The 12,802-nt window shown below is 34.0% G+C and overlaps 1 pseudogene; it reads left to right on the forward strand.

Moving 5' to 3' along the window:
- Positions 1 to 444: 444 nt before the first annotated feature.
- LOC149565454 (OVARIAN TUMOR DOMAIN-containing deubiquitinating enzyme 5-like) overlaps positions 445 to 12,802 on the forward strand; it is a 35,735-nt pseudogene continuing 23,377 nt past the window's right edge.

Here is a 12,802-nt window from a genome sequence, read left to right on the forward strand (position 1 = left end):
TAACTTAATTAATAACATTATTTAGAGTTTATTATTAAAAGAAAACTCCTAAATAATTATCATTAAATCAAATAAATATAAATAAGTCAAAAATAGAACTTTAATATAATCTTTTAAATCTAATTCTTTTATTTAATTAATTTCTTAATTAAAAGACTAACTAATTTAAAATAATTTCTACTCTGCTTATGAAACAAAAATGTCGAACCTCTACAGACCCGTGAAAAAACTTAGGGCAAACCTTTCATCAAAGAAAGAAGAAGAGAAACCCTCAGAGTTCATTCCCTAATGGCAATTGATGGCAAAACACATCCATTGACATAGACTAAAGATGGTTTCATAAGGATGTCCAAGATTCACGTGATGCTAGATTTGCAGTAGAAACTGCAAACAGATTCGCGGTCTTTGAAAAACCCGTAGGCGAGATCCTCAGTCAGCATCGGAATGGAGGGCTTCAAACCCACCAAAAAGAAATCAATCGCTTGGAAGCCATTCCCAAAAATCCCCCCTGGACGCATAGACCCGCCAGGTATTCCTTTCTTCATAATTGAGCATTTAGACAACCAGTTTAGAGTCTTCAACTTAACAAAATACGTGCATCCTGAGCTACATAAGCCTTCTTCCATATCAATTGGCCATTCTCCTCCTGCAATGCCCCAACTAGGAAGCTCAAAGAATCAGTCTCCATCTAATTCGAAACCCCTGACTTCTTACATCCCTCCACATCATCGAAAAGCATCCTCAAACATCTCTCCCCCATCAAACCCTAAACTATCTTCTGGTTTGATTTCCCCGGTCAAACCTGCAGACAAGCCCATCAAGATTTCCATTAAAGAAGTTGAAGACACCTGGAGTGAGTGTCTTAAGGGAGAAATTTTTGCAATTTGGAATGGCCCTTTGAGAGATTTCCCTCTTTTATCTGACTGGCTAGAGGAAAACTGCGAGGACCAGGTAAGTATTTTTCATTATTCTAATAGAATTATTTATCTACAATGCGAAGAAGAATCTGTTAAAAAAGAATTCATTTTTGTCTCTAAATATTTTTTCAATGGTCATAGCATTAAATTCATAGATTGGTCTCATGATTTTTGTATAGAAAAGTTAGAATGTATGATTCCTACATGGTTTAATATGCCTTCTCTCCCTCCGGAGTTGCTCCAAGTAGATATTATTAAATCTATAGGATCTGCTATGGGAGAAGTCTTAGGTATTGATTCCTCTTTTTATTGCTGTAATAATGTTAAATTTCTTATCAACACCAAATTCAATCATCCATCAAAGTTTCAAAAGAGAGTAATTACTAATAAAGCCTCATATGATCTTAACTTTCACATCTATGAAGGAGAAATAGCTAATATTTTAAAATTTGATGAAATCCACAAAATTAGACCCAAAATCCTTCCCCTCACTTCTGATTTCAGAAGTAAGTTTCCTTGGATGAGAATAATGAAGAACAAAAGGAACTAGAATTACAAAGAGCAGAATATTCTAGCAAATTATCAGGAGGAATATGTATTTCAAACAGAGTTGCTTCATACTAAAGAGTCAAGCACCAGAAGGTTAGAAGATCAGCTAGCAGATAAAGGAAGGCTTAAATCAATTAAAGTGACTGAGTACGAAGAAAAAAAAAAGATGGATTTAGATGGCTTGATTCAAAAAAAACAAAAAGAAAAAAAGGAAAGGAAAGAAACTAAAAACAATAAGGATTCAAGCAGGAACGGAAAGAGAGTGTTTCCATCTCCTCAGCAGCAATAAATAAATATAGAAAGAGAAAATGGAGCCTTGGGAAAGCTTTCTACACCTATCTCAAATCTTGCAAATAAAGGTGTAGAGCAGGAGAATATCCCAAGCAACAATCAAGCAGAAGCTGAAAAGGATAACAAAGGAAGTATTATAGAGGAGATGGAGAATCATTTACTATTTAATGGTGAAGTAGATATCACAGAGAATTATATAACACAGAAGGTAACAAACAAACTAGAGAATATTCTGGCTCAAGACATGACAGACAAAAATCCTTCTCTGGCTTCCAAAAAGCTATGCAAATTTTGGCAAACACTAACAACTTCAAAGAGTTCTCCATTCACTTCTAGTAGTAGCCATCAGAGTAGAGAAATGAATTTAAAAACAACATATATGGTACCAATAAAAGAACTTTAGGAATTTTTGAATAATGACAATACCTTGGATTCGACAATGGTGGAATTGAGCATATCTAAATCTAAAGAAGATAGGTTGAACCTCCTTACTAATCAGCTGGTTCAGGTCTTTTGTGATGAAAACATTGACGAAATTACAAAGGCTCAAAAAGATAAATTAATTAAATAAATCCTCAAACTAGGAGGGAATAACTACACATGTAAAGACTTAAGGAAAGATTTGTTAAAAAATGAAAAGGAGGATAATAATCTAAGGCAATCTTAAATAAAAGAGCAAGATGAGGAGCAGGAGCAAAAGGGCAAAGATGGCAATAATAACAGCATAGTGGGAATAGATGCAGACTTAGAAAACCACTCTGGCATGGTATATCAACTTCTTAAAGAGCTGGTATAGGAAGAAAAGGATAGGAACAACAAAGGGAAATTTGGTGCAGCCAAGGCAGTAGAAGCAAACCTAGATCAGCTAGGAATTCAGATGAATCAAGAAGGGCTTAAATCTCCTATTTGTGGCAAATTGAAAGGCGAAAGAGGCAGAAGATCATTAAAAGAACTTAGAGAAGTAGACGGGCACAACAGAGAGCAACAAAAGATTGATCAGATTTTCAATGTTGGGAAGGGGAAGTGCCTTCCGAGGAGACATGAGGATCACAACATGGAATGCTAGGGGACTTAATGCCCCTAGTAGAAAGAGGTTACTAAAACATAACCTCAAATCCTTTGATTCTGAAATTATTCTCATCCAAGAAACCAAACTAAATGAGTTAGAAATTCCTAAATTAGATAAAAGGTCAGGACTATGGAACTCAGTATTTCAAGAATCAATAGGGGCTTCAAGGGGTTTAGGGATCCTCTAGAATCCCAGAAAGGTAGACATAAATATCATTAATTTAAATAACAGTTGGATGAGCGGATGGGTCCAAAGCCTCAAATTTGACCTCAAATTCGTCCTCATTAATATTTATGGGCCTATTACCAACCTTGGTAGAAGATTAGTTTGGAAAGAAATTGGCTCTTTTATAAATAACTTTAAAGATAATTTGTTCTTATTAGGAGGAGACTTCAATAGAATTTTAGATATTAATGAAAAAATAGGTGGTAATCAGCAACTATCACATGCTTCTAAGGATTTCAAGGCATGGTGCAATACCCATAGCTTGACAGATATACTGATTAGCAATGGAGTTTATAAATGGAACAATAGGAGACAAAATTTTGCATACATAGCAGAGAAATTAGATAGGTTCATGATTAAGGGGGACATTGATGCTAAGAACTTGAACTTTCACTCTTCCATGCTTCCTGTTGCTGGGTTTGATCACTTTCCAGTCAGATTCAAATTTTCAGAACCTCACAAACCTACCAGGAACCCATTTAAATGTGAGAAAATGTGATTCTTGGATGCTAATTTCATTAACATCAAAGAATGGTGAGCACAAGACAAATTTGAAGGATCTAAGATGTATGTATTTGTTGCCAAAATGAGGATTCTTAAGGAACGAATACTCAGATGGAACAAGGAGCACTTCAATGATATCTTCAAAGGAAAATTAGATACAGAAAACCAATTAAAAGACCTAAATTTAGAAGTGATTAAAAAAGGGATGGATAATGCCAGTTATTTGCGAGAAAAAGAATTATTGGCAAGGCAAGAGGATATTCGAACCAAAGAGGAAATCTTTTGGAGACAAAAATCCAAAGAGAAATGGTTAGACAAAGGAGATCGGAACACGAAATACTTTCATAATTCCACTTTATACAATAGATCTAAGAGCAAAATATCGGTTATTAAAAATCATTTGGGCATTGTATCAAATAAACCTAGTGAAATTGCAGATACCTTCGTTAAACATTTTCATAATACTTTAAACAACTATGAAGGGTCCAATAGATCAACACAAGCTAAGTTACTCAAAGTAATACCTAAAATTGTCACTATGGAAGATAATAAGGCGTTAAACAAACCCATCTCTTTGGAAGAAGTCAAACAGGTGGTTTTTGAAATGAATCTAGACAAATCCCCAGGTCTAGATGGCTTCCAAGCCTTCTTCTACCAAAATTGTTGGGATATCATAGGCATAGATCTTTGGAAAGAAATTGAAGCATCTAGAAATGTGGGTGCTCGTTTATCAGAGATCAATCACTCATTCCTCACCTTGATTCCCAAAAAGTCATAACTGGAAACGCTAAGAGACTTCAGACCCATTGCATTATGCAACACTGTGTACAAAATTTTCTCCAAAATTTTAGCTAACATATTAAAGAAGATACTCCCTAAAATTATATCAGAAGAACAAATGGGCTTTGTGCCGAGCAAATCAATCCTTGATGGTATTATAACCATCCAAGAGACAATCCATTTAGCTCATGTGAACAAGGAGCCATGTATGTTCTTGAAATTGGATATTCAAAAAACATATGATATGGTTGATTGGAGATTCCTCTATAAGGTTATGGAAGCTTTTGGCTTCTCCCATCAATGGATCAACCTTATCTACAAATTCATATCTACTGCTAAAATCTCAATTCTCATTAACATAACACTGAAAGGCTATTTTGATATATCTAGAGGCATTAGATAGGGAGACCCTTTATCCCCCTCCCTTTATATCATCATGGCTGAAGCAATTGGAAGAGCAGTGACCAATGCATACAATAAAGGAAAAATATCAGGTATTTCGGTTACTCAGAATATGCCCAATATCACCCACCAACAATACGCTGACACTACTATATTGCCAAGTAGAAGTAGGATAGATGAGGCCTTGGGTCTTAAATCCATCATTAAAGCATATATGGAAGCTTCAAGTCAAAAATTCAATGAGCTCAAATCTAAGATTTACTTCATGAATACGATACCAACATTGGAACAACAGATCTGCAAAATCATGGGATACAAACAAGGTCGATTCCCCTGCAAATATCTAGGAATTTCCTTAGAAAAAGGAATAAAATCTAGTAAAGTGTGTTGTAACACCCTTGAAAAAATGGACGCCAAACTCAGATGTTGGAAGGATAGATGGCTAACAAAGGCTGGAAAATGTACGAAGATCATATCAATATTATTAGCCATCCCGATCTTCCCATTATCTTGCTTGCCTTAGTCCAAGGGGAACCTTCATAAATTTGAAACCAAAATGCAGAATTTTCTTTGGAAGGATTGTGAAGAGGATAAAAAATTAGTGCTCATTAAATGGGAAAAAATTTGCAAACCCAAGAATTTGGGTGGGTTAGGGATCAAGAATCTTCAATGGCAAAATGAAGCTCTAGGGGCAAAACTTATTTGACACCTCTATAAGGATAGAGAGCACAAATGGGCCAAGATATTATACAATAAATATTTAAATAATGAGGATCCTCTATCAATTTTTAGGACCAAACACCCCCCGAAAGGGTCAAAATGTTGGAACTTTATGCTTAATTATAGGCACTAGATTTCAAAATACTTGACTTGGGTTGTAGGTAAGGGTGGTGAGGCATTGTTTTGGGAAGATTCGTGGGATGGTCACCCTCCTTTGCATAGATACTACTCAATTAAGGAAATCAAAGACAAACTAAGCTCTCTGTGGAGAACCAGAGTCTATGACTATAGGACATTAGTTTATGAGGATGGTAATCCAAAATGGGTGTGGAAATCTTTGGAAGGCCTGGATGTGGATGTTGAATCAATTAATATCTACCAAAAGCTATTAGAAGATAGAATGATTAGGTAATCGAAGAAGGAAGATGAACTTATATGGGCAACCTCTAATAATGGTAATTACAGTGTGATTAGCGAATATAGGGCTATTTTAGACTCCCAAAGATGGGACGATGTGGATATTTTGCTCAAGCTATGTTGGGATTCTACATTTCTTCCTAAAGTACATTTTTTCTTATGGTTAGCATTCCAAAACACAATTCTAACCATGGATAAGATGAAGAAGTTTGGTCTGCAAGGTCCCTCTAGATGTGTTTTATGTAAGCACAATAGTGAAGACTCTAATCACATTCTTTTTAGCTATCTCTTCTCCCAAAAGTGTTGGGAATGGCTTTGAAAAATGCTAGGATAGTCAACTCCATTTCTGAATTCTTTGTCTAACATGCTTAAGGGATGGCCCACTTGCCAGGTCAAGGGTGTATACAATAAACTATGGAACATATGTCCATCCATCTTGATATGGGAAATCTGGAAGGAAAGCAATCGGCATATCTTTCAAAATCTAGAATTGGAGCTTGAAGAATTAATTACAAAAATTGAAGCTAGTATTGTGGAAACTACTAACTCACATCTCAGAAATTCCTAGAAAGAAGAAGGTTCCTTTTCCATATGGGATGATAAAATGAAGAGAAACTAGGTCAAACTGATTAACCCCCCACTTGTTTATTTGAAGAATAGTAAGGACACTAGAGAAAACTATAGATGGGCCCCTCCCTCGAATGGGTGGTTTAAATTGAATTTTGATGGTGCTGCCTAAGCTAATCCGGGTAAGACTAGTATTGGATGCATCATCAATAACAAGGATGGTCATTGGATAGCCAAAAAAGTGATGTCCATTCAACCTACCTCAAATAATCTTGCGGAATTAGAAGCTTTGAAGCAAGGTCTTCAATTATGTCACAAATTGGAATTGTCCAAAGTCATTATAGAGGGAGATTCTCAAATCATTTTAAATGCTATTAGAAAATGATCAACCCCCAATTGGGTTCTTAACACCAATCTTGAAGAGGTCCTTGCTCTCCTTGACAAGTTGGTATATTATAGGATCTGTCACATTTATAGGGAAGGCAATCAAAAAGCAGATAGTTTAGCAAACTTGGGGGCAGATGGGTTCAATTCAATTACTATTAAGGATCATTCACCTTTTCCAGAAGAATGATGGATGACTTACTTCAGTTATGACCATGTATCTGTCTCCCCTCTTCTTCAAGTTTTTTCCTAGTGTTGTTTTTTGCCTCAATGCGCTTTTCCCCCCCTTTGGGATACCCCTCATATGTGTGTGTGTGTGTGTGCGCACGCACGTGTGTGTAGACACACACACACACACACACACACAAACACACACACACACACACACACACACATACACATATATATGTATCTATATATGTGTATATATATGTGTGTGTATGTATATATGTGTATATATGTATATATATATATACACATATATACATACATATATATATACACACACATATATACATATATATATATACACACACACATATATACATATATATATATATATATATATATATATATATATATATATATATATATATATATATTTATATTTATATTCTTTCTTATATAAATATCTAATGTTTTTTGCTCATATCCATATATATCGTCTTATATAAACTGTCATACTTATATATATAATTCTCATAAGCTCTTTGATATTATTTTCTTCTGTTACCACTTATAGGTATAAGTTTGTAGCATGCAAATCAATTTAGGCTCCTATCTCATATATTTCTACCAATATACATAAATATTTGTAAGTATAGATAGTCACAATTCTCTTCTATTTATATGTTTATAGTCACAATGATCACGGAGCAAGTCTTGAATAGCTAATTATGTTTATAGTAACTCATGTCATATAAGGGTCCTCTTGCAGATTCTTTCCTCGTCATGAATTGGGGTGGTCCTCAACTTGCCTTTTATATGTGTTGTTGGCTTCGGTTTATTTAATGATGTTCTCATCATAATGGAACCAAGGCAAGATAATGCTGAGCTAAAGTAGGCTGCATCACTAGATGACATCATCAAATTCACCCTCTAGAGGCTTCTTTTGTTTTTATATGGGTTCTTTGGATCTCTTTATCGATTACCACCTTTTCATTTAAAGATGGAAACAAATATCTATCTCTTTCATGCAGCGAAAAATTGAACTGTGGCCTTTCGTGGAAATGTAAAATCAAAACACTGGAACAAGATACTCTACCTGGTTGATGACATGTCTTGACTGGCCATTAGTAGAGCCATCAGAGAAGGGGTCTTTAATTATGAATTCACCTGGAGGACCAATAGTGATATCATAGGTTCCTTCATTGGTTGCATGATAAGGGTAAAGGTGGAAACTGAGGCCATTATAAGGCTATGCTCTGACATTTTCGTCCCAACTTGGAGGAAGGGCTTGGAGAAAGCTATCAAAAGTATTGATGAAAAACTTTGTATCCCATTTTTGGAGAAGCATATGAGATTGCTGTTGGGTGACCCTGAATTGGCAACTGCATTTCGGCATCCATCTCTAATTATTCAGGAGAGTGTGGCCTTTTATCATGAATGGCTGAAAATGGAGGCCAGTATTCAGTTTCTACTCTGTTGGCGAGGAATTATAGCTAAAGAAAATAGGGAATGGTTAATGAATTATCTCACCCTATCCAAGGCATATATACAACTAGGAGTAAACTTTGACAACTTGGAGGCTTTTGAATTCTACATTCTGAACTCCAAAAAATCCAGCAGGGCTAAGATTGGTTTCGAATTTCCTCTCGAATGCCAGGTTGAGAACCCAAATGACATTACTGAAGTCATCATGGTGGTTTGGAAATAAGGTGTGGTCACTGGTTTTTGTAGGTTTTGTTTAAGCATAGTTAGGGTTTGACAATTAGCAAATATATTAGGAAAGATGTGTAGGTTGGATGGCTATTGTTTGTTTCAAATCTATTAAGATGTTCGACAAAGGATTATATATACCTTCTACTATATAGGCACAATTTATGTATATAGACTTGGTTTGTAATTACAATAGATATACTTTCTTCTAAGTTGTACTTAAAACCTTGCTAAATATATGAAGTAAGTTTATATTAATGGGTTTGTATGTTCATCTTCACCTAAATGTTTGGAATGTATGGTGTTTTGATCCTCTATTTCTTGTAGCAGTACATTCTTTACATTTGTACGGTCTTTTAAATTCAAGTTAATCTTCATATCATTTTCTAGCATTACATGTGGATGTCCTTTACTCTGATTAGCTCCTTGTTATGGAATTAGAGTTCAAACACTTCAGGCCCTTGTCTCATTATGGTAATTCTCAATAGGCAGAGCAAGTGCTATGTTATGTAAGCTTGATGAGCATGTAATCATTTAAGATAAGAGTTGGTGACTTCAAGCCGATTAAAAGTAGGGTTTTAGATGTATATCATTTGATCATAGACAAATTAGACAATTTTATTTCAAATCCTCAGATGAGGTTTAACCTAAGATTTGGTAATGGGTCAGCTTGGGGCTCCAGAACAATCTTATGATCTTATCCCTTTCAAGTGATCTTGGACCCTAATATATCATGGAGATTTAAGACTTTTAAGTACGTTTATCAGTAGATTAGCCCTACGTTCATAGTTAAAATCTCTATTTATTATGGTAATGGAGATTAATTTGGCTTCTCTATTAATATGGTGTTTCAAGATTGATATCTTAAAGGGTGGTTTCAATGCGATGGATAGAACGTGTTTCATTGTTTATAGCTTTGGCCTATATCTATTTTCTACTATGGATTTTATTATTAATTATTTTCATCCCTTTGGTTTCAAGGTGGCAAGTGTCCTCATTACCATGGAGCAATAGTTTTGTTTTAATTGCACAAAGGATATCATAGGGTATTTTTCAAAGAATTCATTTTTTGGTAGTTTTATTATTGGTGCTAATTTGGGATTATTATCTCTGTAATATTAGATGTATCATCTTTTATGCATAAATTATTCACTTACGACTTTTTGGGGTGTTGAACCCTATGCTGATGATTTTTTACCTACTTATAACTTTATGATCACTAACGTTGTTGATTGATAAGAATAGTAGACGAAGTATGAGTTTAGCAGGAAAGGCTTGGACAGCTCAAAGGTGGACTTGAGCAGGCATAAAAAAGATCTTGTATTCAATATAGTTGTAATATAGTGGGGCATGCCCCTATAATCTTTGTAATTTAAACTTGTAAATATTCCACTGGGGTATGCCCCTTTTAAAATGTAATAATATAGGACAATTGTCTCAGGCTAGACTGAAGGTTTTCTTCTCTGTTCCTTCCTACTAGTGCCCATTTGAATGGAGGAGAGCTATTGTAATTTTATTTTAATTTAATAAAATTTATCAAGGCCTTGGCCGTTTACTGATTTAAAAAAATAAAAATTAATTTCTTAATTAATTAAATATAATTATATATCAAATTTTTTAATAAAATTTCCATTAAATTAAATCATTAAATTATCTTTTAATTTTATTTAATTATAATAGAAAATCACCACATACCCACAAAAACAAATATGACAACTCAACTGAAGGCAAAGAATATGATCAAACTCTAGGGTCAAAATTATGAATTCACATCACTTGACGAATTTGGATGGGTAAACTAACTTAGATACTTGTCCTATTTTTCTAGGACAAATGGGTTTAAAGGTTAGGATTTGGACTTAAAAAATTTATCTCCCCTCTCTTACCATTGAGATAATGTGATAGGGTACACTCATCCTGGCAATTTAGGGAAGTCGATACCTGGTACCTGCAATCTGCATAAAATCCATACATGTACAAACACATATATGCTAAACTAAATAGGCAATAGCAGGAAGTGGTGCATCATGTAGATCCCGACTAGCAGGTGACTACGACTCCCTTCCTTAACCACATTAGAAACATCATACATAAAGAAAATATACACGCACACCATACACATGCAGTATGGGGTAAGTATCCATAAGAAAACACATATGATAATCCATCTAAATAATCATCATCAATAACTGAAATCACTATAATAATCATCATAAAATCAATTGAATATGAAACAATATCTAATAATTTGAAAGATAGTGCTACTAATCAACAAGCATAAGCTAGCCTAAAAGGGTTTGGCCATAATAATAAAATACAAACTAGCGGCATGCACTACATAACAAACCATTTTCCCTGGCCTTAATTAACAATTAACATACTTAAAGGAATAGAGTTATACTTTAATGTCATAGAAAGACAGTTAAATTAGTTTCGTTCATATGAAAGAGATTGACAGTTAAAAATCAATTAAACAAATTTTTTTAATTAAGAACTTAAAACACCATCAATGAATTACTGTAGAAATTAAAATCCACATACCAAGGAATTCAAAATCAGAAATCATTATAGGGATGCTTCTGCAATCACACAGATTAGTCCATAAATACCACTATAACCAAATCATTTAATGACTATCATTCAATACCGCTATATCAAAATAAAATGATGATTACTATTAATTACCACTATATAAAATTAGGGCATCACAAACCATTATATCAGTTAGGGCATCAATTACCATTGGATAATTTAGGGCTTTAGATACCACTATATCACTTAGGGCTTCAGTTACCATTGGATCATTTAGGGCATCAAATACCACTATATCAATTAGGGCTTTAGATACCACAAAATTCAATTAGGGCTTCAAATACCACTATATCATTTAGGGCTCCAGATACCACAGTATCATTCCTTTCCTTCTAATTTCTTAATTGTGGCAATAACTCAAGATTAGAAGATATGATTATATTTATTATTCATATAAATGAAAGATTGATATAGCAATCCATTAGATAAAATTTGTCTTTTGCAACTAAAAGTAAAATAACTGTAACAATAGTATAACTCAATTAATCTTACCTTTGTCTCATGAAAGTAAACATGCCTATTTTTGACAAACATTTGATTATATAACTCATCTTTGTTAGTGGTACGTTTGACAACTTTAGAAGAGGTGAAACATTGTTAGGGGCTTAACCACCCAACCTCAAACCTTAACCTATTCCTCACAAAAGGCCCTCCCTACCCAAAATTGCACTTGGAACATCTGTCATCTACTGAGCATCCTGGTATCTAACCACACCAATAGACTTGACAATAGGAGTTACAATAACAAGATCATGCATGAGCTATTAAATGATATTATTCTAGATTTAACATATCATATCTGACTTTTATTTCTATGTCTTTAGAGACTCCATCTCACCTCTTCACCTTATCCATGGCTATATAGCTAGTGAATCCTAGGTGCTTGGAACTTAGAGCAATCAGCTCTGTCTGATGATTCTGAACTGATTCATGATTGTTATATACATATATTCTAGCTTATCGCAATTTGTGATTTGAGAAGGATATGCTCTTTAAAACTAGCGAAAATATCATTAATTCCAATTTCTGTTTTGTATATTTAAATCATGTTTCTATTACATCTTAAATAACTATTTCTCAAGAGGTTTTATTCGATGATTACATCTATAGTTTAGTTGTTATAGAAAATAGAACCCAGTAGCAATTGATAAGAAATATACAATAATTCCTAGATCATGATAGATTATATACTTCTAGAATTTCATAATTTGTGATTGAGAAAATTTATACTTTAGGGCTTGTAGAAATAAAAGTCATTTGAATTCTGCTTTTCATTGGCAAAATAATTCATGTTTTCATATCTTGGACACTTTCTTTGATTTATAGCAACAACTTCCGCAACAACAATACAATAATCAGTGTATTGCATGAAGTAAATAAGGAAGAATCTACACCTATGTTAATTTGGAAAATAATTAATATATACTTGACAAAGACCTAGTAAATAGGAACCAACGTGACACTTACATCTTCCTTCATATGCTGATGAAAAACTTTAATATACAGA

Source organism: Cupressus sempervirens, chromosome 3 (assembly GCF_028749045.1).
Source record: "Cupressus sempervirens isolate cs-2001-9-10 chromosome 3, ASM2874904v1, whole genome shotgun sequence".
Taxonomy (NCBI): Eukaryota; Viridiplantae; Streptophyta; class Pinopsida; order Cupressales; family Cupressaceae; genus Cupressus; species Cupressus sempervirens.